General features: G+C 44.8%; 1 long non-coding RNA gene across 9 annotated transcripts in view; it reads left to right on the top strand.

The window, feature by feature from the left end:
* The window catches only part of LOC103349194 (uncharacterized), a 43,153-nt gene that overhangs the window by 10,967 nt on the left and 7,227 nt on the right, over positions 1-24,959 (top strand). For 7 of the 9 annotated variants that reach the window (XR_011378208.1, XR_011378194.1, XR_011378195.1 and 4 more), the window contains one exon: positions 22,092-22,212. This is a non-coding gene — a long non-coding RNA (uncharacterized lncRNA). Of the gene's footprint in view, positions 1-17,590; positions 17,821-21,468; positions 21,572-22,091; positions 22,213-24,959 lie in introns of all 9 variants that reach the window. The other 2 variants (XR_011378196.1, XR_011378199.1) reach the window with 2 other exon arrangements.

Here is a 24,959-nt window from a genome sequence, read left to right as displayed (position 1 = left end):
TATGTGAATGGGCTGTTTTTAGGCTCACACTGGACAGGAAATCCAAGCTGTAAAGAAATAAGATGTCTGGTATGGCTAGTATTCTGATCTGATCAGTTAATGCTGGTGTACATGTTGAAATATTGTGCTGTAGCCCATAAAACTAGAAGTATTATATGCTAATCCCAATTTTAAAAATATTTAAATATTTATAAATAATGCTTTCATCAATGGTTTATACTTTCCATTGTAGAAATCTTACCTTTTCAATACAAGAATTTGCCTTTTCTTTGGTGTAGCTGATGGACACGGGTTTGTTTTCTTGATTTCTTTTCAAGATGTTCTCTATTTGTAACCAACAGTGCTACTGGTTTTTCTATGTTTACCGTGTAGCCTGCAGCTTTGCTGGGGATATTAGTTCTGTCAGCCTTCTGGTGGAGTCTGGGGGTTTTCTATGTATGAAATTATACTATCTGTAAACAGTGATAATTTGGCTTTCTCCTTTGCAACATGGATGCCCTTTGCTTGTTTCTCTTGGCCAGTTGCTCTAGCCAGGACCTCCAGTATCATGTGGAATAAAATTTGAATAATCAAAGAAAGAAGGGAGGGAGATGTCCAGTCTAATTTGTAATCAAATAAATTATTTAATTTATTTGTATGTAGCTTTTAAATAAGTGAATTATGTGGCATACCAATTATATCTCAATAAAGTTATTATTTAAAAAGTAACACTGGAGGTGTGTGGCAGCATTGTGGTATAGTGGGTTAAGCCACCACCTGCAATGCTGGCATTCCATGTGGGTGCCAGTTTGTGTCCCAGCTGCTTCACTTCTAGTTTTTAAAAATATGTATTTATTTATTTATTTGAGAGGTAGAGTTATAGATAGAGGGAGAGACAGAGAGAGAGGTCTTCCATCCGCTGGTTCACTCCCCAAATGGCTGCAATGGCCAGAGCTGGGCCTATCTGAAGCCAGGAGTCAGGAGCTTCCTCTGGGTCTCCCATGTGGGTGCAGGGGCCCAAGGACTTGGTCCATCTTCTACTGCTTTCCCAGGCCATAGCCAAGAGCTGGATCAGCACAGGAGCAGCCGGGACTTGAACCGGAGCCCATATGGAGTGCCGGTGCCATAGGTGGAGCCATATGGAGTGCTGGTGCCATAGGTGGAGGATTAACTTACTGCACCACATGCCAGCCCTCAGCTGCTTCGCTTCTGATCAGCTCCTTGCTAATGTGCCTGGGGAAAGCAAGGTGGACTGAGTGCTTGGGCTCCTGGTTCATCCTGGCCCAGCCCTGGCTGTTGAGGCCATTTGTGGAGTGAACCAGCAGATGGAAGATGTCTCTCTCTCTCTTTCTCTCTCTTGCTCTTTCTCTTGCTCTGATTTCCAAATAAACGAATAATCTTTTAAAAATAAATGAGTGAGGGGCCGGCGCTGAGCATAATAAGCTGTTTCCGCCTGTAGTGCCAGCATCCCATATGAGTGCCAGTTAGTGTCCCAGCTGCTCCTCTTCTAATCTAGCTCTCTGCTATGGCCTGGGAAAACAGTAGAAGATGGCCCAAGTCCTTGGGCCCCTGAACCCACATGGGAGACCTGGAAGAAGCTCCTGGCTCCTGGCCCCTGACTTCGATAGGCATGGCTTCAGATCAGATCAGCTCCAACCATTGAGGCTATTTGGGGAGTGAACCAGCAGATGAAGGACCTTTCTCTCTATCTTTCCCTCTCTGCCTGGAACATTACTTCTCAAATAAATAAATAAATAAATAAAATTTTTTTAAAAAATAAATGAATGAAAAGTAACAATAGGTGAAACTAAACAAAAATGCAGAGAACTGTATTATGTTTGCAACTTTCATGTAAATCTAAAAAATGTACATTGAAAAAGATGATAAATAATAAAGCTATCTGTACAAACAAAAATACAGCTAGAAAAGAGAAAAGAAATAAATTGTAACCCTAACACCCTTTTATAAATAATTAATAGTTTGTTAGATATATTTCCAGAATTTTTTCATTATATTTAAAAGAACTGAACAAATATCCATTTTCATATCTGAAGTGGCTACTTAATACTTTATTGTTATTTTTTTGAATTTTCTTGAAGGGCAGTTTGTGTGTATGTGTGTGTGGATGGGGGTGGGAGAGAGAGAGAGAGAGAAAGAGAGAGAAATCCCCTCAGCAGGTTCACTCCCTAAATTCCTACAGGACCCCAGCCGGGGCTGAAGCCAGAAGCCAGGAGTGCAGTCTAGGTGTTCTCCACGTGAGGCGGCAACCCAATTACTTGAGCCATCACTAGCTACCTTCAAAGCTCTGCATTGGAGGAAGCTGGAATCAGGAATCAAATCCACGCACTCCAATGTGTATCTTAACCACTAGGCTAATTGTCCACTCCCGCTTCTGAGTGTTTTATTACCACATTTATATAATCTCTTATGGTATACATTTATACTGCTTTAATTTTTTATCATTTTCAACAACACTGTGATTAGTGTTCTTGTACATCACTCCTGTATGCCACTGTGAATTGCTGAGTACATACACAGAGTGGAGCTGTCACCACAACAGTCACTCTCAGAACTCTGCCAACACGTCACAGTGAAATGCCACACCCATTGGCAGACACTTCACATTTCCCCATAGCTCTGATCCAAATGGCCTTTTTGTCTCTACAGATCTGCCTCCCCTGTGCATTTCACACTGAAGGCCCTCAGCACTGTGGAGGCTTTGGTGGCAGATGAGGTTGGACTTTGGTATTTTAGACAAACAAAGGGGCTGCCAGGGACTCGTGATGTTGCTCCTGGCAATGTGTACACCTTCCTGAGAGAGATGTTTGTTCAGAAAGCTCCCCCTTTTAGCTGGATTGCTTGTATCTTTTTGTTGAAGAGTATAAGTGTTCATTATATATTCTGGAAACAAGTCTCTGATCAGAGAGATAATTATAAATGCCATCTCCTATTCTGTGGGTTGTCTTTCCACTTTTTATGGTGTCCTGGAACCACACAAGTTTTAAGTTTTCATGAAGTTCAACTATGTTTTGTCTTATGCTGTTGAGCTTTGGACATCAAGTCTAAGAAACCATCGCCTAATGCAAGGGAATGAAAATTTATTCATTTTTCCTAAATGTTTACTTGCAAAATATATTTTTAAAAGATTTATTTTATTTATTTGAAATACAGAGTTACAGAGGGAGGTAGAGATGAAGAGAGAGGTCTTCCATCTGCTGGTCACTCCCCAGATGGCCACAGTGGCCGGAGCTGTGCCAATCCAAAGCCAGGAGCTTCCTCCAGGTCTCTCACACCGGTGCAGGGGCCCAAGGACTTGGGCCATCCTCCTCTGCTTTCCCAGGCCATAGCAGAGAGCTGGATCGGAAGAGGAGCAGCCAGGACTAGAACCGGCACCCATATCGGATGCTGGTGCTTCAGGCCAGGGATTTAACCCGCTGCGCCAAAGCCCTGGTCTCCAAAATATAGTTTTTAGCCCTTTCATTAGGTCTGTGCTCCAAGTTAATGTTTGCATATGATGTGAAGTAAGGTTCTAACTTCTTTTTCATGTGGACATCCAGTTGTTCCTGCAGCATTTTTTGAAAAAACTGTTTTTTTCCCAGTTATCATTTCTAGAGATAACCTCTTGGCTCTTTTATCAAAAACAATAAACTATAAATGTATAGGCTTATTTCTAGATTTTTTAGTCTATCAACCTGTGTATGTCTCTTCTTTTTTCAGTGCCACACAGCCTTAATTACTATAGCTTTGCCTTAAGTTTGAAATTAGCTTTGTCCTTTTTTTTTCCCACGATATTTTGGGCCATCTAGGTCCCTTGTATTTGCATATGCATGTCTCTGCTTCTGGGGATAAAAAACCTGGAATGTCAGTAAAGGATGGCTTTGAATCTGTAGGTCACACTAAGCTGAATGGTAGCCCAGAGAAAGGCATCTCATGGCCTGAATCCTGGAAACGATGAATGTGAAATTTGGTGGAAAGGCATTCTTTACATACGAAATTAAGCTGAAGATCTCAAAATGATATCATCCTGCTTGGCTCTAGAGAGGGCCCTAATCCTAGGAGTTATCCTGAGACGACAGGGAGGAGGTTTGGGACTTAGAAACACACCAGGACCTGTGAAGACAGAGGCTGAACTTGAGTCTTGCAGCCCCAAGCCTAAGGGACACTTGGAGCCCCCAGTGGCTGGAAGAGGCATGAGCTGGGGGTGGGGGTGGGGGAAGTACAACCTGGTGACAGCTTGGTTTCAGACTTCTGCCTCCACAACTGCAGTTTGGTTTTTATTTATTTGAACATATTTCAGCTGCCTGATTTCGGGCATGGCCCTGAGACTTGTGCTTGATTAGCTTAGTGGAGAGCCAGGAACTGCATGGGGCTACCCTTCCATGCCTGGAACCTGAAGTCTCCCAGGCTTTGTCAAGGAGCTCCACGCGTGCGGCAGCATGCCTTCCACACCCAGCCAGCTAGTTAACAACCCCACTTCCTGCTCGCATGTGGCCAGCAGTGGGATCCTAGGACTTTCACAAGTCTTTCCTGAGCTCACGCTATAGCCCTTGGCTTGCACACAACCTTCTAGGAGCCCAGGAATACAGACCCCATACAGACATCTCATATCTCCTTTCACCTCTAACTTGGGTTTAGTGTTGTGCTTTGATGGGACACAAACCTCCCCCTGGTATTCCCTTGGCTGGCTGGCTACTGTGACTGTGGGCTGTGAGCTTTCATGGCTACCTTAGCACCAGAGCAGGTGGGGAATGTCAGGGCAAGGTAGGATGTCACAATGCTGGCATAGCGGTTAAGCTGCCCCTGTGAGGCTCGCATCCCATATGAGAGCACCTGTTGGAGCCCCAGCTGCTTCTCTTCCTACCTAGCTTCCTGTGAATGAACCTGGGAGTGCGACAGAAGCTGGCGCAAATGCTTGGGTCCCTACCCGCCGTGTGGGAGCCCCAGAGGGAGTTTCTGGCTCTGGCAATTGACTGGCCCACACTTGGCCTGCTGGCAGCCAGTTGGAGAGTGAGCCAGGGGATAGAAGATCTCTATCTCTCTCTGTCACTCTGCCTTTCAAATACATAAATCTTTAAAAATAAGATGTCACAATGCCCATTGTTATTTGTTTCCCTTAAGATCCCATTTTATTTTTAAAAAGATACTTCCTGATTATTTCTTTTCTTTAAGATTTATTTATTTATTTGAGTGGCAGAGTTACAGAGAGAGGTAGAGACACAGAGAGAGAGAGATCTTCCATCCACTGGTTTACTCCCCAAACAGCAGCAACAGCTAGAGCAGGGCTGATCCGAAGCCAGCAGCCAGGAGCTTCTTCTGGGTCTCTCTTGTGGGTGCAGGGGCCTAAGGACTTGGGGGCCATCTTCTACTGTTTTTTCAGGCCATAAACAGAGAGTTGGATTGGAAGAGGTGCAGCTGGGACTCGAACCGGCACCCATGTGGGATGCCCAGCACCACAGGCAGAGGCTTAACCTGCTAAGCCACAGCACTGGCACCTTCCTGACTATTTCAAGTCCTTGATGAATTTCCAGAGTTCCAAAAAAGTTGATCCTGACAATTTTTACCAAGTTCTCATTCCGTTTTATGGAGGAGAGAACTTCTGGAGATCCGTTTTCTGTCATTTTCATGGATGTCCCCCTTATGGTCTTTTTTAAATTCAGATTTTTTTTAAAATGAAAATGTTGTCAAATGTGTTTCTGCATGCTGGGGAAGAGGCTTCAGTGATTGCTTGCACTGTGTATAAGGAATATTCATGTGGGTCCTCAAAAACCAAATATTTTCTCGTGCAATGAGCTGCCGGAGAGCAGGCAAGGAGGGGTGCTGTGCGTGATTTACATCCTGACTCTTAAGTGGTCCGTGTGGTGGGACTGGGCTGGAATACCAGCAGGGAGGCAGTTTTGCTTATGCATTAAGTGGAGTAGAGATAGACGTCTGTGCTCCCCAAGCATCATTAATGAAAAATCGGGAATGTTCCGAAATAAGGAAGCCTGGATGTCTTCGTTAAAGATGATGGAGGAATATTTTCCTTTGAAAACTTCACTGCATAAAGCACTTGAAACTCATCTCTCACTTTTGTGTTTGCCTATTTTATCTTTCAAAAAAAAAAAAAAAAAAAACCTCTGAGCCGAGCGCTCACCAAGAAAACTCCTGTGCATTGTTTTTAAAGAGATTTATTCGTTGTATTCATTCGAAAGGCAGAACTAGAGAGGGAGAGGAAGATCTTCCATTCGGTGGTTCACTCCCAGACACCCCAGGCCTGGGCCGGTCCAAACCAGGAGCCAGCAACTCCACCATCTGGGTCTCCTGCATGGTGGCAGGGACCCAAGCCCTCAGCCATCATCTGCTGCCTTCCCAAGCACATTATCAGGGAGCTGGATGGGAAATGGAGCAGCAGGGACTTCTGGTGCTCTGGTATTCAATGCCAGTGATGCAAGCAGGAGCCTAACCTACTGCCCACAATGCCAGGCCCCCTCTAATTTTGTTACCTCTTTTTAAGATGTCCGGCTCTCAGACATTTTAGAGTCTTTCTTTTTTTTTTGACAGGCAGAGTGGACAGTGAGAGAGAGACAGAGAGAAAGGTCTTCCTTTGCCGTTGGTTCACCCTCCAATGGCCGCTGCAGCCGGCGCGCTGCGGCTGGCGCACCGCGCTGATCTGATGGCAGGAGCCAGGCACTTCTCCTGGTCTCCCATGGGGTGCAGGGCCCAAGCACTTGGGCCATCCTCCACTGCACTCCCTGGCCACAGCAGAGAGCCGGCCTGGAAGAGGGGCAACCGGGACAGAATCCGGCGCCCCGACCGGGACTAGAACCCCGTGTGCCAGTGCCTCAAGGCAGAGCATTAGCCTAGTGAGCCGCGGCGCCGGCCAGACATTTTAGAGTCTTACATGGTGTGTTGGGTCCCTCCATCCTCTGACTGGTCAGTAACTCAGCTCAGTACAAGGGCAGGGGCACCCTCTAAGCACCAGGCAGAGCTCGACCTGTCTTGCTACCGCGACTGCACTTGACCCACAACTCATGAGAGAAGCATCATCATGGGGGCATTCATTTTTTGACAGACGTCTCCCAAATTTGGAAGTCATTTGGTGTGATCAGTTGTAGCTGTCCTAACAGTGGACTCCCATCTGTAGTGAGGACTGTTTGTGATCAATGGTGATGGATTCCCCCATCCATCCAACAGTCGTAACCGTGGCTGTGTCCTAAGGCAGCTGAGAAGACCCCTGAGATAACGTACTTTAAGAACTAACACTGCTGCTTCCAGTGGGCACTCTCTAGTTTGGAGCAAATCACTGTAACTTACAGCACATTGCTGGAGAGATGTTCAAGGCCCTTACAAACCTACCAGTAGCTGAGCAGGCTCTTCCACGTGACCGAGGCACTGTGCCCGTTATTGTGAAACTTGGCTTCGCCCCTTTGCTCATGTGACATCTGATGGAGAAACCCAATGTAGAAAGCAGAAACGAACAGAAGGTAGTCGGTTTGTATTGGAGACAGGGACTCTGCCGTCTCACCCATCTGTCTGCATCAGCTGCTGCTGAGGTTGCAGAAAATTCAAAGCACACGGTTTGGAAGCCAGTAGACCATTCAGTCATCTTATTTCAATGTCAACATTCTTTAACTTCCTTGGCAAGCTGTGTGTATATAAACCTGTGTCAGTCCAATATCCAGCCCAGCCTTTAAGTATCTTCAGCAAACTCAACATACGGCCTGGAATCTGTCCCTTTTGCCTCATGCAAAGCTGTAAGCTCAACCAGGGATTTCATCAATGTGTATGTTTAGGAAACTACCTTGTGAGCTCAATATACCTGTTTGAAAAGCAAAAATCACAAAGGATAATGGGTCTCGGGCTTTTATATACTTTAGAAATACCTGGAAGACTTGTTAAATTAGCGGTTGTTGATCCCAGCACCGGATGCAGGTCGGGAATCGGGTGCAACCAAGAATGTGCCTTTCTAAGCAGCCCTAGGGTGAAGCGCCTGTTGCTGAGCTGAAAACCACTGTTACCAGGGGATGAGAGCAGGTGGGGTGATTCGGCTGTAACATCAGGGATTTGTTTTTATTTTTTAAAGATTTTTATTATTACTTGAGAGGTAGAGTTACAGACAGTGAGAGGGAGAGAGAGAGAGAAAGGTATTCCATCCATTGGTTCACTCCCCAAATGGCCACAGTGGCCGGAGCTGAGCCTATCCGAAGCCAGGAGCCAGGTGCTTCTTGTCTCCCAGGTGGGTGCAGGGGTCCAAGGACTTGGGCCATCTTCCACTGCTTTCCCAGGCCACAGCAGAGAGCTGAATCGGAAGAGGAGCAGCCGAGTCTAGAACCAGCGCTCATATGGGATGCCGGCACAGCAGGTGGAAGACTGCCTGCAGGACTGTGAGATCTGGAGATTTAATTTCATTTAGTTTAACAGGCATAGACTGAGTTCTTACTGTGGGCCACAAAGCACTGTGCTCAGTACAAAGAGTGAAAAGGTTTCTGCTTGGCCGGCGCCGCGGCTCCCTTGGCTAATCCTCTGCCTGCGGCGCTGGCACCCTGGGTTCTGGCCCCGGTTGGGGTGCCGGATTCTGTTCCGGTTGCTCCTCTTCCAGTCCAGCTCTCTGCTGTGGCCCGGGAGTGCAGTGGAGGATGGCCCAAGTGCTTGGGCCCTGCACCCACATGGGAGACCAGGAGGGAAGCACCTGGCTCCTGGCTTCAGATCGGCGCAGCGCGCCAGCCATAGCAGCCATTTGGGGGGTGAACCAACAGAAGGAAGACCTTTCTCTCTGTCTCTCTCTCTCTCACTGTCTAACTCTGCTGTCAAAAAAGAAAAGAGGAAAGGTTTCTGCTTGAGGAAGATTCTGTTTCAGAGGGAGCCACACAAGTTGCCAGGCAATTGCAAACTGTGGCAAGGACAGTAGAAATAAGTGTGAGAAGTGAGAGACGCCTATGTGGGTTCTGACCTGCACCATCTTTGGGGCTCAGGGAAGGTTCTTGAGGAAGAAGTCATTTGCTCTTTCTTTAGAAAAATAAATTTGGGATCCGGCATTGTGCCGTAGCATGGAAAACTGCTGCCTGTGACTCTTGCAACCCATGTGGATGCCATTTCAAGTCCCGGCTGCTCCACTTCCAGTCCAGCTCCCTGTTAATGGCCTGGGAAAGCAGTGGAGGAAGTGCCAAGTGCTTAAACCCCTCCTACCCACATGGGAGACCTGGAAGAAGCTCCTGGCTCCTGACTTACACCTGGCCCAGCCCTGGACGTTGTGACCACTTGGGGAGAGAACCAGCAGATGGAAGATCTCTCTCTCCCTGTCTCTCCCTCTTTAACTCTGACATCCAAAATAAATAAGTAAATCTTTAACAAGTAATAATAAATTTATTTTAATTGCCAAATGAAAATTGGTTATATTTATCTTGTCCAACATGATGTTTTGATACATGGTTGTATTTGCTTGTGGTTACCTTCTGTATCTCTCAAAATGATGTTGTCATTGAGTCTAAAATTCAGTTCCATTTTTCTATATTGACTGTTCCAAGAACCAAGACGCATTTCTGGCAAGTCCTGGAGCGTGACTGTCTGTACAAGCTGATGCGGAAGGGAGACTTTTGTTTTCTGTGCTTGAGCAGTAAGAACAGTAAGAAGAGAGGTTCCTGTAAATGGATTTCATTTCTATTCCTTTTAAAGTGTAATTAGAATGACTGGTCTATCGGGTAGGTTATGCTATTTGCTGGTAAACAGCGTATTGATATGTTTCTTCTGAAAGAGTAGATAAGAATGATTAAAATGCATGAGACTGAGTTTTCTGGAATAAATCATTCAAGCGTCATTTAGGTGGTGGGCATTGAATTAGAAGCATGAGAGCTTGCCTGGCTTAAATACGCTTAAATATGCTTAGCATCTTTATACTGTATTTTCCACAGAAGAGGAGTTTTGCACACCTCATAAACATTTGCTGACACCAGTCATTAAATGACTTTACACGACATCCATTTGGAAGAATAAAAGCTACTTCCTGACCAGAGCCTCATGGCCCTCGTTTGTCATGATGTCCCTGGCTTCTGCGCGTCCTTCCATAATTTGTAATGTACATGCGGGAAAAAATGGAAGGAGAAAATACAGTAACTGTGGTGGGAGAAGGGGGTTATAATGGCACATGTATCAGTATAGGGGCGCACTTCAGAAAGTTCATGGAGAGGCTGGTGGTGTGGCTCAGGGGTTAAGCTGCTGCTTACAGCTCCTGCATCCCATCTCAGAGTGCTAATTGGAGGCCCAGGCGCTCCACTTCCACTCCAGCTCCCTGCTAACATGCGTGGGAAGACAGCAGAGGATGGCCCAAGCACTTGGGTCCCTGCCACCATGTGGAAAACCAAGCTGGAGTTTCTGGCTCCTGGTTTGAGCCTGACCCAGCCCCAGCTGTAACAGCCATCTGGGGAGAGAACCAGTGGGTGGAAGATACCTCTGTTTCTCTCTCTCTCTCTCTCTCTCTCCCGCCCCACCTTTCAAATAAATAAATCTTTGAAAAAAAGTTTGTAGAAAATGCATCTTATGAACCAATTATACATGGATTGCAATTTTTGTTTTTGCCCCAAAATAAACCTACTGAATTCTGCTTACTTTCAGCTCAGTGCATGAACTGATGCTTGAGGCTTGGCCCCGGGAGTCCGCCACAGCCGGCGTCACAGGTGGCTCTAGCAGGGAAAGCGCATGTACGGTGGAAAGCTGCGTTTGTGCGTGCCAGCCATGCTCCAAACTGTACCAGCGGATTTTAGCCTTTTTACTGCCCGGGCCGCTGGGAGAAGCACGAGGACCTCCCGCTCTCCCAGCCTCGGGAGGCTGTGAATTACACGCCTCATCCGCGTCACACACTTCCTCCACCCTAGACGCGCAGCTTCCTTGAGTCAGACTCTGACACGTCCGTCCCCAGCAGGCGCTCAAGGCCACTGCCTCCCAGCGAGGACGGGATGCAGGAGCGTGAGGAAGCACCAGCGGTTCATCCCCAGGGGAGGGGAAGCCCGCTTCCTTAGTCATCGGTACCTCAGTTAATGACGATGGGGAGAGAGTTGGCCCGAGTGTCCTGAGGGAGGGGCGGGAAGGTCATGTTGAACGTCTTAGGAAGGCTGAGCCATGGTCCCTCCATTCAGCCGTCCTTTCATCACATTGTGAACGTCAACAGTTCTTTGTCACACATTTAAGGGAAATTTCTGGTTTCCAAATGAACATGGCAAAGAGAGATCTCTAGAAACAAAACACAGATAAAACACAAGTGAGCAGCAACAAGGAGATGACAATTTAGCATCCATAACAGGAAAACAACCTGAAGAATAATGGGTTTTAGAATAATGGTGTATTATATATAGCTTAAGAATTTTCACTAAACAATGTTAAATTTTGTCATAGGCATGAGAAAATATTTTAATGGATATTTAAAAATACTAATTATCAAAATTTTAAGATTGTGTTAAAGTGGTTCTTAGAAATTTAAATACATGCTTATATTACAAAAAAGGATTATTTAAAATTAATTAGCAAAGCCTATATGTTGAGAAGTTAGAAAAAATGCAATTTAAATAGCAAAAAAAATTTTAAAGATTTATTTATTTATTTGGAAGTCAGAGTTACCTAGAGAGGCAGAGAGAGAGAGAGAGGTCTTACTCACTGGTTCACTTCCCAAATGGCCACAATGGCCGGAGCTGTGCCGATCCGAAGCCAGGAACATCTTCCGGATCTCCCACACGGGTGCAGGTACCCAAGGACCTGAGCCATCCTCTAATGCTTTCCCAGGCCATAGCAGAGAACTGGATTGGAAGAGGAGCAGCCGGGACTTGAACTGGCACCAATATGAGGTGCCGGCACTGCAGACAGTAGCTTTACCCTATACGCAACAGCACCGGCCCTGCAAAATTAATTCATAGAAAACATATACTGAACACTAGAGCAGGAATGACTAAAGCAGAAAGCATAAATATAATTAGAAAAGATTGGGGCCAGTGCTGTGGCGCAGCAGGTTGGGTTAAAGCCCTGGCCTGAAGCACCAGTATTTCATATGGGTACTGGTTCTAGTCATGGCTGCTCCTCTTTCAATCCAGCTCTCTGCTATGGCTGGGGATAGTGATGGAAGATGGTCCAAGTCCTTGGGCTCCTGCACCCACATGCGAGACCCAGAACAAGCTCCTGGCTCCTGGTTTTGGATCGGTACAGCTCCGGCGTTGCAGCCATCTGGGGAGTGAATAAGCGGATGGAAGACCTCTCTCTCTCTCTCTCTCTGTGTAACTCTTTCAAATAAATAAAAATAAATCTTATTTTTTAAAAAAAGAAAGAAAAGATTAACAAAACCAAAGGTTGACTTTTTAAAAAGACTAATAAAACTGACAAACCTCTGCCAAGATAGATTAAAGAAAAAAAAATAGAGAAGGCCACAATAACCATAATATCAGGAATGAAAGCAGAATGTTATTATGAAGGCTATAGACATTAAAAATAGAATAAATAGGTTTAAATAACTGTATGCCAGTCACATTTTAAAATTTTTTCACAGAAAAATTCCTGGAAAAATACAATACAACATCAAAACTGAAATAGGACGACATTAAGAGCCAGAAAAGTTGTATAACAGACGGAATCAGAGGTTTAACAATCCTTTCCACAAAGCAAACTGGAGTTACAGGGCTTCTCCAGACATCAAAAGAAAAAGGAACTCTAATCTCCAAAAACAATTGTAGGCAAGTTCTAAAACCAGGAAGTGTTCTGGAACTCACTTTATGAGGCTAGCATAATTTTGGCCTGAAATTCCCAGGAGGAGCATATGGAAATGAGAATATACAGGCTCATGGCCAGCGCCGCAGCTCACTAGGCTAATCCTCCGCCTTGCGGCTCCGGCACACCAGGTTCTAGTCCCGGTCGGGGCGCCGGATTCTGTCCCGGTTGCCCCTCTTCCAGGCCAGCTCTCTGCTGTGGCCAGGGAGTGCAGTGGAGGATGGCCCAAGTGCTTGGGCCCTGCACCCCATGGGAGACCAGGATAAGTACCTGGCTCCTGCCATCGATCAGCGCGGTGCACCGGCCGCAGCGCACCAGCCGCGGTGGCCATTGGAGGGTGAACCAATGGCAAAGGAAGACCTTTCTCTCTGTCTCTCTCTCTCACTGTCCACTCTGCCTGTCAAAAAAAATAAAAATAAAAATAAAATAAATTTTAAAAAAAGAGAATATACAGGCTCATATGAACTAATGATCAGCAACTGCACAATGTTCAGGAAAGATACTATTTCATAGCAAGTTATATTCATGCAGAGAACGCAAGCTTGGCATTCAATTAGAAAATTAAGCACTTGACCATACTAGTAAGTGAAAAGAGAAAAACCATATAAACAACTCAATAGATGCTGAAAAAGCATTTAAGAAAGTTTAGCATCCAGTTAAGACAAAAACTATTAGCAAAGTAGAACTATGAGGGAACTTTGGTAAACGGGTAAAGGAAATTCACAAAAATCTCAAAAGCAAAGGTCATACTTAGTGGAGAAACAACGAAATTTTCATTTGAGATAGTTACAAGACAAAAGCACCTTCCAGCACTCCCACAAACTGTTTACCCAATACAGTGAACAAGACAAGTAAATAAAAGGTATATGGATTAGAAAGGAAAAAGTAAAATTATTATTTTCATGTTATATGTCTGTATTTGTAGAAAACCCAAAGATTTCAAGATAAATTATTAAGGGACCGGCGCTGTGGCATAGTGTGTAAAGCTGCTTCCTAAAGTGCTGGCATCCCATATGGGTACTGGTTCGAGTCCTGGCTATTCCACTTGTGATTCAGCTCTCTGCAATGGCCTGGGAAAGCAGTGGAAGGTGGTCACTCTTGCACCTGCTTAGGTGACCAGGAAGAAGCTCCTGGCTTCTGATCAGCACAGCTCTAGTCATTGTGGCCATCTGGAGAGTGGACTAGTGGCTGGAAGATGTTTTTCTCTCTCTCTCTCCCTCTGCCTCTCAAATAAAATAAATAAATCTCTCTTTTTTTTTAAGATTTTATTTCTTTATTTGAGAGGTAGAGTTACAGACAGTGAGAAGGAGAGAGAGAGAGAGAGAGAGGTCTTCCACCCGCTGGTTCACTCCCCAGGTGGTCGCAACAGCTGGAGCTGCGCCGATCCGAAGCCAGCAGTCAGGAGCTTCTTCCAGGTCTCCCACTCTGGTGCAGGGGCCCAAGGACTTGGACCATCTTCTACTGGTTTCCCAGGCCACAGCAGAGAGCTGGATTGGAAGAGGAGCAGCTGGAACTAGAACCGGCACCCATATGGGATGCCGGTGCTGTAGGCAGAGGATTAACCTGCTGCGCCATGGCACCAGCCCCAATAAATCTTTTTTAAAAAAGACAAATTACTAGAACTAGAGAGCTTATCAAGATTACTAGACATTCAGTATTCAAAAGCAATGGTTTTCCAATATCAGCAACAATTATAAAATATATTAAGAAATATATATTAAGAAATAAATACCATTTATATTGACAATAAAAACAAAAACCCAGGAATTTTCAAAAGAGATTCATGAAACTTCAGGATGAAAAAAACATCAATACTTGGGAAAATATCAAAATAAAATGAATAGAATGCCGATTATTCTGATGTAATTATTACACAATGTATATATTCTTGAATTAAAACATCATATTACATCCCACAAATATGTACAATTATGTTTCAACCAAAAATTAAAATAAAACAAGGAAACAAAACTAGTGGGAATTTTCAATATTTACAAAGATGTCAGTTTTCAATGGATTCAATTTGATTGTGGTAAAAATCCCAATAGCTTTTTGTGTAAGTGTGTGTGTGGTGGTGGTTTTGATTTTGAGGAAATTAAGGAGCTTATTCTAAAATTTGTGTATAACAGCAAATGTCCAAAAATAGCCAAGACACTCTTGACAAAAAGAACAAAATGCTCTTAAATGGATGACTCCTTCTGGGTATCAAGATTTATTGTAAAGTTGTAATAGGTCTAGGGCAGGGGTAAAAGTTAGCCAACACATAAAATAGAGCTGGGAGAAACAAGCCCACATATATCAAGCAGACATTGAGAAACAATGGAGAAAGCATAAACTGTTACGTAAACAGTGTTCAGGCTATCTGTCACAGGTGAAAAGAAAACTTAAATCGTATCCCAGTCTCACATAAACCCAATCCGAGTGGATTAAAGACATACATATAAAATAGAAAAGTTGAAAAGTTTTAAGAGAATAGTGTTGCGAACTTGGGGTAAAAAGAATTTCTCGGCCGGCGCTGCGGCTCACTAGGCTAATCCTCCGCCTAGCAGCGCTGGCACACCGGGTTCTAGTCCCGGTTGGGGCGCCGGATTCTGTCCCGGTTGCCCCTCTTCCAGGCCAGCTCTCTGCTGTGACCAGGGAGTGCAGTGGAGGATGGCCCAAGTGCTTGGGCCCTGCACCCCATGGGAGACCAGGAGAAGCACCTGGCTCCTGGCTTCGGATCAGCGCGGTGCGCGGGTTGCGGTGGCCATTGGAGGGTGAACCAACGGCAAAGGAAGACCTTTCTCTCTGTCTCTCTCTCTCACTGTCCACTCTGCCTGTCAAAAAAAAAAAAAAAAAAAAAAAAGAATTTCTCACACCACACACACATAGATGAAACTAACCACTGACAGACAAATCAGTGGATTAAAATTAAGGAGGATGCCCTTTGGCATGCCCCTGCCCCATATCTAGTGCCTGTGTTAGAGTCCTGGAGCCCCAACCCCAGCTTCCTGCTGATGCACCCTCTGGGAGGCAGCAGGTGACAGCTCAAGAGTTGGGTCCCTGCCACCCATGTGGAAAACCTGGATTGAGTTTCAAGCTCCTGACTTCTGCTTGAGCTACTGTCAGCATGTGGGGAGTGAAATAACAGATGGAAGATCTCTCTCTGTTCCTCTGTCTCTGCTTTTCAAATAAAATGAAACTAAATAAGTATTTTTTTTTAATTTAAGAACTGTGTTCCTTAACAACAACACAGAGAGAGTAAAAGCAGGTCACGCTGGATACTGCGTTTTCAGTACAAGTAAATATAAAGATTAGAATCCAGAAGATACAAGAATTCCATGAATCAATAAGAAAATGACAACCAACTTATTAGGAAAATGAGGAAAGACACAAGGAGATGGCACAGGAGAAGAAGCAAACATTAATTCACTCATGACCTCAATAGACGTCAAACAAATTTAATTCTAAAACATGAGATGCTCTTTAAGACCCCAAAGATTGGCAAAAATATAAAAACAAAACCAGGTGTGGGCCAGGAGGTAGAGCAGAGGCAACTCTCCAACATTGCTGCAAAGAGAACAAATGGATCCATCACTTGGGGAAAGTGCTTGGGTTTCTTAGCGAAGCAGAAAAATCCATTCCTGGATATAACTGAGAAACTGCTAGTTCTGTGTACTAGAAGGCATGAACAGAAATGTGCATGGTGGCACTCTGTATTAAAAACAAACAGGCTGATGCTGTGGCATAGCGGGCAAAGCCGCTGCCTGCAGTGCCAGCATCCCATATGAGTGCCAGTTCGAGTCCCAGCTGCTCCACTTCCGGTCCAGCTCTCTGCTATGGCCTGGAAAAGCAGTACAGGATGGCCTAAGTGCTTGGGCCCCTGCACCTGTGTGGGAGACCTGGAAGAAGCTCCAGGCTCCTGGTTTTAGCCTGGCCCAGCTCCAGCAGTTGCAGCCCTTTGAGGAGTGAACCAGAAGATGGAAGATCTCTCTGTCTCTGTCTCTGTCTCTCTCTGCCTCTGCCTCTTTGTAGCTCTGATTTTCAAATAAATAAAAAACAAAACAAAACAAAACTATATGCAATCCAAATGTCCATCTGTAATGAGATGGTGAACAAGCTGTGGGCTATTCCTGTAACAGACCAGTGTACAGAAGGAAACCTAAGAGAAGCAGAGCTACACACATCAGCCTGGATGAATCTCAAAATGCTCGTGCTGAGTGGAAATAGCAAGTTAACACATGCATCCAGTACGACCCCTTCTGTCTATAGCTTGAATGAAGGAAGTAATAGATTGTTTGGGGTACAAATAGGGGTGTCAAAATTACAAGACAAAGCAGATGGCTGACTAATGAGATGATGGTCCCCTTGAGGAGGGCGTGGGCAGAGATTTGTATAGGAAGCGCTACGCAAACAAACGAGAAGGCCTATAGATGCCCTGTTGGCTAACACTGCTCCATGAGTGTTCAATTTATTATAATCCTTGTAAGATGAGATTTATATACTCTTATATATGCTGTATTTCACAACATTTACAATTTAATTAAACATTTACAATTTTCCAAAGTAAATACTTGGATGTGTTCTTGGACTGTTTACAAATATGGTTGTCAAAACCTGACACATTAGAAATCACAATCACAAGCAAAAATCACATGAACACAAGAAAACCTAATTAATGTGCCAATATTTGTCTCTTGATTACAGAATTCTTGGGTAAAAGTGCCGAAAATTAATGAAACTTGTACTGTGTTTCTGCTAATTTGTTATTCAATAATTCAATAATTATTTAAAGTCATCTTAGAGACCCCCTCATTTCATTTCCTCTCCTCTATGAAATCCTCTCATTACCTGGTTAATGCCACTCTTAGGATCATTGGTTGCTATTCTCACCCTATCTTTTATACAACAGTGTCTGTTTAAGTGTTTACAACAGGTGATAATGGAACGAACCAAGGCCTTCAGGAACCAGCAGTCAACCAAATGCTTCTTCAGGGATATACTCGGCTCCCCACCCAGGAGACTGTGGCTGGAGACATTGCCCCGTGCAAGTAAAGAGTACCTCGTCGCCCCAGGTCACCAGGAAGTAGCTCTAAAGGCAGATCATCATCCCTCTACCCTTCCTGGACTTTTGGGACTAATGTAATTGCATACAACTCCTGCTTTATAAAAAAAAAAAAAGGGGGGGGGGGAATGTCAGGAAAATGGTGCAGTCTTATCTATGGCGCAGTCTACACCCTGACACCATCCTAAGCTCTAACCTCCTGAAGCCAGGTGGCCATGTGGCCCAACCACCGGTGTCAAGCTCCACCCCCATGTTAATGGGATTCACTGCCCTACTTCCCTGCCCACCCCCTGGCAAAGTTTTAAAAGGACCTGTTCATGGCCGGCACCGCAGCTCACTAGGCTAATCCTCCTGCAGCGCTGGCACACCGGGTTCTAGTCCCGGTTGGGGCGCCGGATTCTGTCCCAGTTGCTTCTCTTCCAGTCCAACTCTCTGCTGTGGCCAGGGAGTGCAGTGGAGGATGGCCCAAGTGCTTGGGCCCTGCACCCGCATGGGAGACCAAGAGGAATCAACTGGCTCCTGGCTTTGGATCGGCGCAGCACGCCGGCCATAGCGGCCATTTGGGGGGGTGAACCAATGGAAGGAAGACCTTTCTCTCTGTCTCTCTCTCACTAACTCTGCCTGTCAAAATAAATAAATAAATAAATAAATAAATAAATAAATAAATAAATAAAAGAACCTGTTCCTGAACACTTGATTCTCTCCTCTCGCTCTCACTCTCTTCCTCTCTGTCTCCTGAACTCTGTCTCTGTCTCCCTCTCACACGCTCTCCTTCTCCCTCTTTCTCCTTCTTTGCCCCTTCCCTCCAGTCTGCTGGGTTTTCTCCAATAAACTCTTTCCCTTAAAAAAACAAAAGTCATCTTTTAAAAAACGTATGTCTGTGTCCTAATACGTGGCATATTGACCAGCCGAGTCCTGGCAGCTGACTGGTGCAGAAACACCTGAGAACTGTGCTCGAAGAGTTTCTTCCTGGACAACCCAAACACCAGGGCCTGACTGCTCAAGGCACCTGCGAGCCGCAGCTCTCAAACCGCGGGTTCCTGAGACCCACCTGTGCTTGTTAAAGATTCTGTCTCTTGACCGTCACCCCAGGTGACTCAGTTGATCCCGAGAGGGGCATGGATTATACATCCTTAATACACACTCCAGGCCGTTCCGCTGCAAGTCATTCACGCACCACCATTTTGCTTAAGTTTAGACTGCAAATTAAGGCACATCTCTCGTGAGTTGTGTCCCTAGACGCTACAGAGTTGATCTTCCTGAACAAAACTTGGGTTTCATATCATGGACCTGCACCCTTTCAGTTCATGCCAGTAACGAGAATGACAGTGTAATTGATGAGACATTGTATGCAGAGGGTAGATCCTAACAGCTGTACCCAATGAGGACTCTAAATGGGGGCTTCTTATTGCTATAATACCATGTTCTCCTGGGAGCACTCAGGAGCCGGTTCTTTCTGTTCCTAGTATAGGGAATAATTATGCTCTTCTTTATAATGCAGCGATTTGACAGGCTGCTGCTTTGTTCAATTGAGTCTGATACTTTGTTTAAATGGCTGTCAGAACTGACAAAAGCTGCCTCCCACAGATAATGTAGATCTCAACAGAAGAAGTGAATCATTGGTGGGTTTACTGAATGATTATATCTATTTTTTTTCTAGTTCACTTGCCAGTTCTCCTAAGCAGGTGTTCATCCTATAGACACTCAATTGGGAGACTTTTTGGATTGGTTGCTGGAGAGCTTACAGTCAAGTTAGTGGCCCATCCTTAGCATGTATGTAAAATTTCTTGGAAGGTGAAATAGTGTCTAATTTTGTACTTTTTTAAAAATATTTTTTCCTCACCTGTTTCTAAATGATGGTCTTTAAAAGTTTTCTAAATTCTTGTTTTTGCCTTAAAGAGTTGTTAGAATATAGTGAGGGGGAGGGGAAGAAGAAAGTGAGAGCAACAACATGAATGAAAAGATAAAAAAGAGAGTAGATTGAAAGGACCTAAATGATTTCAGGTCAAGCTCCTAGATAGCAGGTGTTACAGTCAGAGGTGTGCGCCACTTGTCCAAGTATCCAATTCACCCTGTTACAGTCTTTCATGAATATTTCTCTTTCGAGTTATTTATCCACTAGTTCTATATTCATTAGGTAAATATTCCCAGACTAATGATATATTTTGTGGGGAGCAACTGGGAGCAACTCGGACTAGACTGTTACTGGAATTAAGACTTATTCTATGCATCTGCTCTCCCACAATATGGCGCTGGGAGAGGAGGAAACAGCTTCTACACAGCTGCCTCCAGTTCAATCAATAAGCAGCAGGAGCTGACTCTGATTGGAGGAGAGCAGCGTACTCGGTGTGTGGGTAGCAGAGTTGGGATTGGTGGAAGAGGACTATAAAGGAGGAGAGAGACACCATGCACCAGGAACATCTATCTGAAGGAACGCCTGAGCAGCCCCCGAGAGAGCCGGCCGGCGGTGTGCCGCTCCCCCGCGGAAGTGGGGAAAGTGGCAGGGGGAACCGCCCTTCCATGGAGGTGGAAGGATGGCAGCCAACCAGGGAGGGCCGAGCAGGCAAGAGAACAGCGCAGGGTCCTGTGTCATTCCTCTGCGAAGAGGGGGAGCGACATAATGGTGCCGTGACTCGGATATGAAGCCTAGGAGGCATAATGGTGCCGTGATTCGGATATGAAGCCTAGGCAGGGTTTAGTGTCGTTCCTCCACGAAGAGGGGGAGTGACAATCTTTTATGGAGAATGACCTGTTGTTTTGGTTTATAAAATGGTCTCCCTTGCCTAATAAAAAGTACAAGGTGCATGCTCTTAGTTAGGTGGGGAATCTCCCCAAGTGTTCAGTTTGGTGAATGATAGGGAAGAAGCTCGTCTTCGATTTCTCCTGGTTTCTTTTAGAGAACTTAGAAAATTTATTTTCATCTGAATTTCCAATGGTTGAATTTTCATAGGCTAAAGTCATTGTTATAAGACCAATGAGTCTTTTTTTAAAAAAAGATTTATTTATTTATTTGAAAGTCAGAGTAACACAGAAGGAGAGGCAGAGAGAGAGAGAGAGAGAGAGAGATCCTCCAACCACTGGTTCACTTCCCAGTTGGCCACAACGGCTGGAGTTATGCTGATCCAAAGCCAGGAGCCAGGAGCTTCTTCTGGGTCTCTCTTACCAGTGCAGGGGCCCAAGGACTTGGACCATCTTCTACTGCTTTCTCACGCCATAGCAGAGAACTGGATCAGAAGTGGAGCAGCTGGGCTTTGAACCAGTGCCCATATGGGCTGCCGGCACCGCAGGTGGTAGCCTCACCGCTACGCCACCTGGCCTGCCCTGACCAATTAGTCTTAATAGAACTTTGTGAGGATCACTGTTTTGAGAAGTTTCGGTTTTTCTAATGCTCGCCCAAAACATTCTCATATCTCTTCCTGAAAAGATCCAAGTGTAATAGTAATGGGTCTGAAATGAGTGTGTTTACATAATTTTTAATAAATGGAAGCTGCTCATTTTCTTTTCATTAACGCACTACTGTTTTTAGTAGCTTTCAATTTCCCTTGCCTTTTGGTAGTGCCTGCACGCTTGATGCGTTTCCTTTCTACCCAGCACGTCAGCATTCAGAAGCACCTGCAAGCTCCTTGGAGCCTACTCCCTTAAGAGACTGCTGTAGAAAAGCTTTTGCAATGAGTGGCTTAGTATTTTTAAATGTTAATAACTTCGCTGATTTGGTCCCTCCTCAGGTTGCCATTAAAATTAATTGAAAAACAACAACAAACATTCATACATTTTACATGAAAGCCGAACAGTATTGCGGAATGATGGACAAGTAAAGTAGGCTTTGAGGTAATTAACCATACACTGTCTCACTGACACTGAAATGTCCTGCATTCCTAAGTGAAGGTGTTTATTCTCATGACTTTTCTTTATAATGATTTATTTATTTATTTTAAAGGCAAAGTTACAGAGAGGCAGAAAGAGGGAGAGGGAGAAGGAGAGGGAGAGAGAAAGAGAAAGAGAGGGAGGTCTTCCATCCATTGGTTCACTCCCCAAATGGCTGCAGTGACCGGAGCTGCACTGATCCGAAGCCAGGAGCCAGGAGCTTTTTCCGGGTCTCCCACGCGGGTGCAGGGGCCCAAGTCCTTGGGCCATCTTCTACTGCTTTCCCAGGCCACAGCAGAGAGCTGGATCAGAAGTGGAGCAGCCGGCACTTGAACCCGTGCCCATATGGATGCCAGCACTGCAGGCAGTAGCTTTACCCGCTACCCCACAGTGCCAGCCACCCCTTATGATGCTTTTTAATGATTTATAAATTCAATAAGGAAAGAGAAAAAGTCAAAGTTAGCTTAATTTGATGTTCTTTTAGACACAGTTCTCTACCAGCCCATCTTCGGCCCATCTGTAATATGACAATGCTTGATGATCCCGAGATAATGGAAGACACAAACACCAACCTAGTGTACAGTTAATGCACACAGAAACCCACGGTAAGTAACTTAGCTTTGTCATTTCATTCAACACTCGGGACTACCATAGGGAATAAGTGGTGTTTAGTTTTTAGTCTGCTTTATAAACTAGGTGGGCGCTTGTGCCTGCTCGCTGTGATGACCGCTCTGCCCTACTTGCAGTAGAGTTTCCTTGTGTGTGTTAGCCTCACTGCCCTCGCCAGTTGTCCTTGGCTTTTTCTTACTAATTTCTTCCTTTGCAATTTCTCCTTCTCTTCCTAACCTCTAAATTTTGATTCCACACACTCTTAGCTCTCTTGCAATCAAGGCCTTGTCTACTCTCTCTCTTTGAATTCTGTCCTAAATTTATAATACCACCTGAGTGAATGTGACTACTCTATATGGTTTATCACCCTCCCCACCTGGTCTGATGAGCTCCTGTCACACATCTTCATGCCCCACCTGACACCTCCTCTTGGAGCCTTACAAACTCATGCTCAACGTGCACAAAACCCAACACTTGATTTTTCTCCTTGGGACTGTTTCTCCCATCTCAGTGAAGGGTATCCTCATTCATAGCTACACAAACCAGAAGCACCTTGAATTCTTCTTTCCCCTCTCTTCAAATCCAAGATGTGACTTAGTCCCTCTGAAACAGAGCTCAAAGCCCTTCATTTCATCCCAGACCCCATGTTCCTGGGCTTCTGCCAATTCAGTTGTCCCTCAGTATTGGTGAGGGATTGGTCTGGTACCTCCCCTCAGACACCAACATCTGCAAATGCTCATCTCACTTCTATGAAATGTGTAGTGCGGGCACACAACCAATGCACCTCCTGCATACAATTTAAACCGCTTCTGGATGACTTCTAATACCTAATAGGATGTAAATACTGCACAAATAGCATTATACGATATTGTCTAGGGAATAATGACAAGGAAAAGTCTGCGTGTTCAGTACAGACACAACGTTTCCCCAAATATTTTCCGACCATGGTTGCTTGAATCTGCAGCTGCAGAGCCCACTGATAGAGAGGGCTGACTGTACTCCAGCCCTGGACCACTACAATAATCATTGATTTCCCCTGCTCACTCGCTTTCTCCCTCTGAATCCAATCTCTGTATATCTACAGTTACTTTATATGTAAACTGAGTAATATCACTTTTCTCTGTACAGTCTACTGGTGGCTCACTATTGTCCCTGAGAGAAGAAACAGACTCCTTCTCATGGCTGATCAGGCCTTTGCCTACCTCTCCAACCTTAGCGTGTGCCAGTCTAGAAGATCCCACCCACACTGGCTGCCTCTCATCTTTGCAAACATCCACTCTGAAGACTTCCGGCCTGGGCCTTGCTCTGACCTCTGTCTGAAACCCCTACCCCTGGACCCCCGTTTCCATCTGTACTTGGTTCCTGCTTTTCTCTCAACTCTCAGCTGGAATGGTACCACCTCAGAAGGCCTACTTGGCCACTTTATCTAAATGAGTTCTCTAACCCCATTTTTTCCATAACCCCTGTTTGTTTTCTTCATAGGACTTTGTGCCATTGATGGTGACATACCTTTATTGGTTTGTTTATTTGTTTATTATTGCTCGACCTTACTGCACTATAAATTCTATTGTGGCAGGGATTATTTCTGGTTTATTTACCAATGCAGGCCTGAGAGCTGCTTCTAGGTAGACAATCAATAAATATTTGATAAATGAATGAATGAAGTGCACATGACTAAGTGGTGAAAATGATTTAAATCTAGATCTAACTCAAGACTCTGTTCTTAACTGTTACAATGTATGCAAAATTAGTTCACATTTGTAGAATTTTGATATGAAATTAATTTCAATTTTTAAATTTTTTTCATTTTATTTGAAAGGCAGAGAAGAGAGAGAGAGAATCATTCATTGGCTCACTCCCCAAATGCCTGCAACAGCCAGGGATGGACCTCACTAACGGCGAGAGTCCAGAACTCAGTCCAACTCTCCCATGTGTGTGACAGGGGCCCAAGTGCCTGGAACATCACCAGTTCCTTCCCAGGGTGCGCATTAGCAGGAAGCTAAAGGGGAAGTGGAGTAATGGGAATTCACACCAGGCACTCTGATCCGGGACGCAGGTGTCCCAATCAGCAACTTAACCACTGCACAAATGTCCATTCCCAATGTGAGATTCGCTTTAATAGTATTATGACATTCTAGAATTATTTTAAGATTTGATATCCATAGAATAAGCGTCCATTGGAACTCATGTACTTGACTGATTTTTATTCTCCAGATCAACAGTGGTGCTGGATATTGGACCGTTATTTGACATTTTGTTTACTAAGATGCCTTGACAAGATTGTAATCATTCTTTCAACTCTATCAAAAATTCTGTGAAATCAAACAAAACAATCTATTGTTTTTTTTAAAAAGATATATTTATTTGAAAGCCAGAGTTATAAAAAGAAAGAGAGAGACAGAGAGAATCTCCCATGTGTTGGTTCACTCCCTAGATGGCCACAACAGCCATGTCTGGGCCAAGTCAAAGCCAGGAGCTTCTTCCAGGTCTCCCTTTGGGGTGGCAGGGACCCAAACACTTGGTTATCTTCCTCTTCTTTTGTCAGAGCATTAACAGGGAGCCCCGCCCATATGGGATGCCAACATCACAGGCTGTGGTTTACCTGCTACCTCACAGCGTCAGCCCCAAACAAAATAACCCTGATCTTAACCTCTTCAAACCAGTGCTTCTTCATTTGTAAACCAGAGAAGTAACTACTCCACAGGACCATCGAGAGGGACTAAAGGAAGTGATGGAGGCCAAG

Source organism: Oryctolagus cuniculus, chromosome 1 (genome assembly GCF_964237555.1).
Source record: "Oryctolagus cuniculus chromosome 1, mOryCun1.1, whole genome shotgun sequence".
Classification (NCBI taxonomy): Eukaryota; Metazoa; Chordata; class Mammalia; order Lagomorpha; family Leporidae; genus Oryctolagus; species Oryctolagus cuniculus.
The sequence above is the reverse complement of the archived record's forward strand: the minus strand, read 5'-3'. Positions and strand labels throughout refer to the sequence as shown.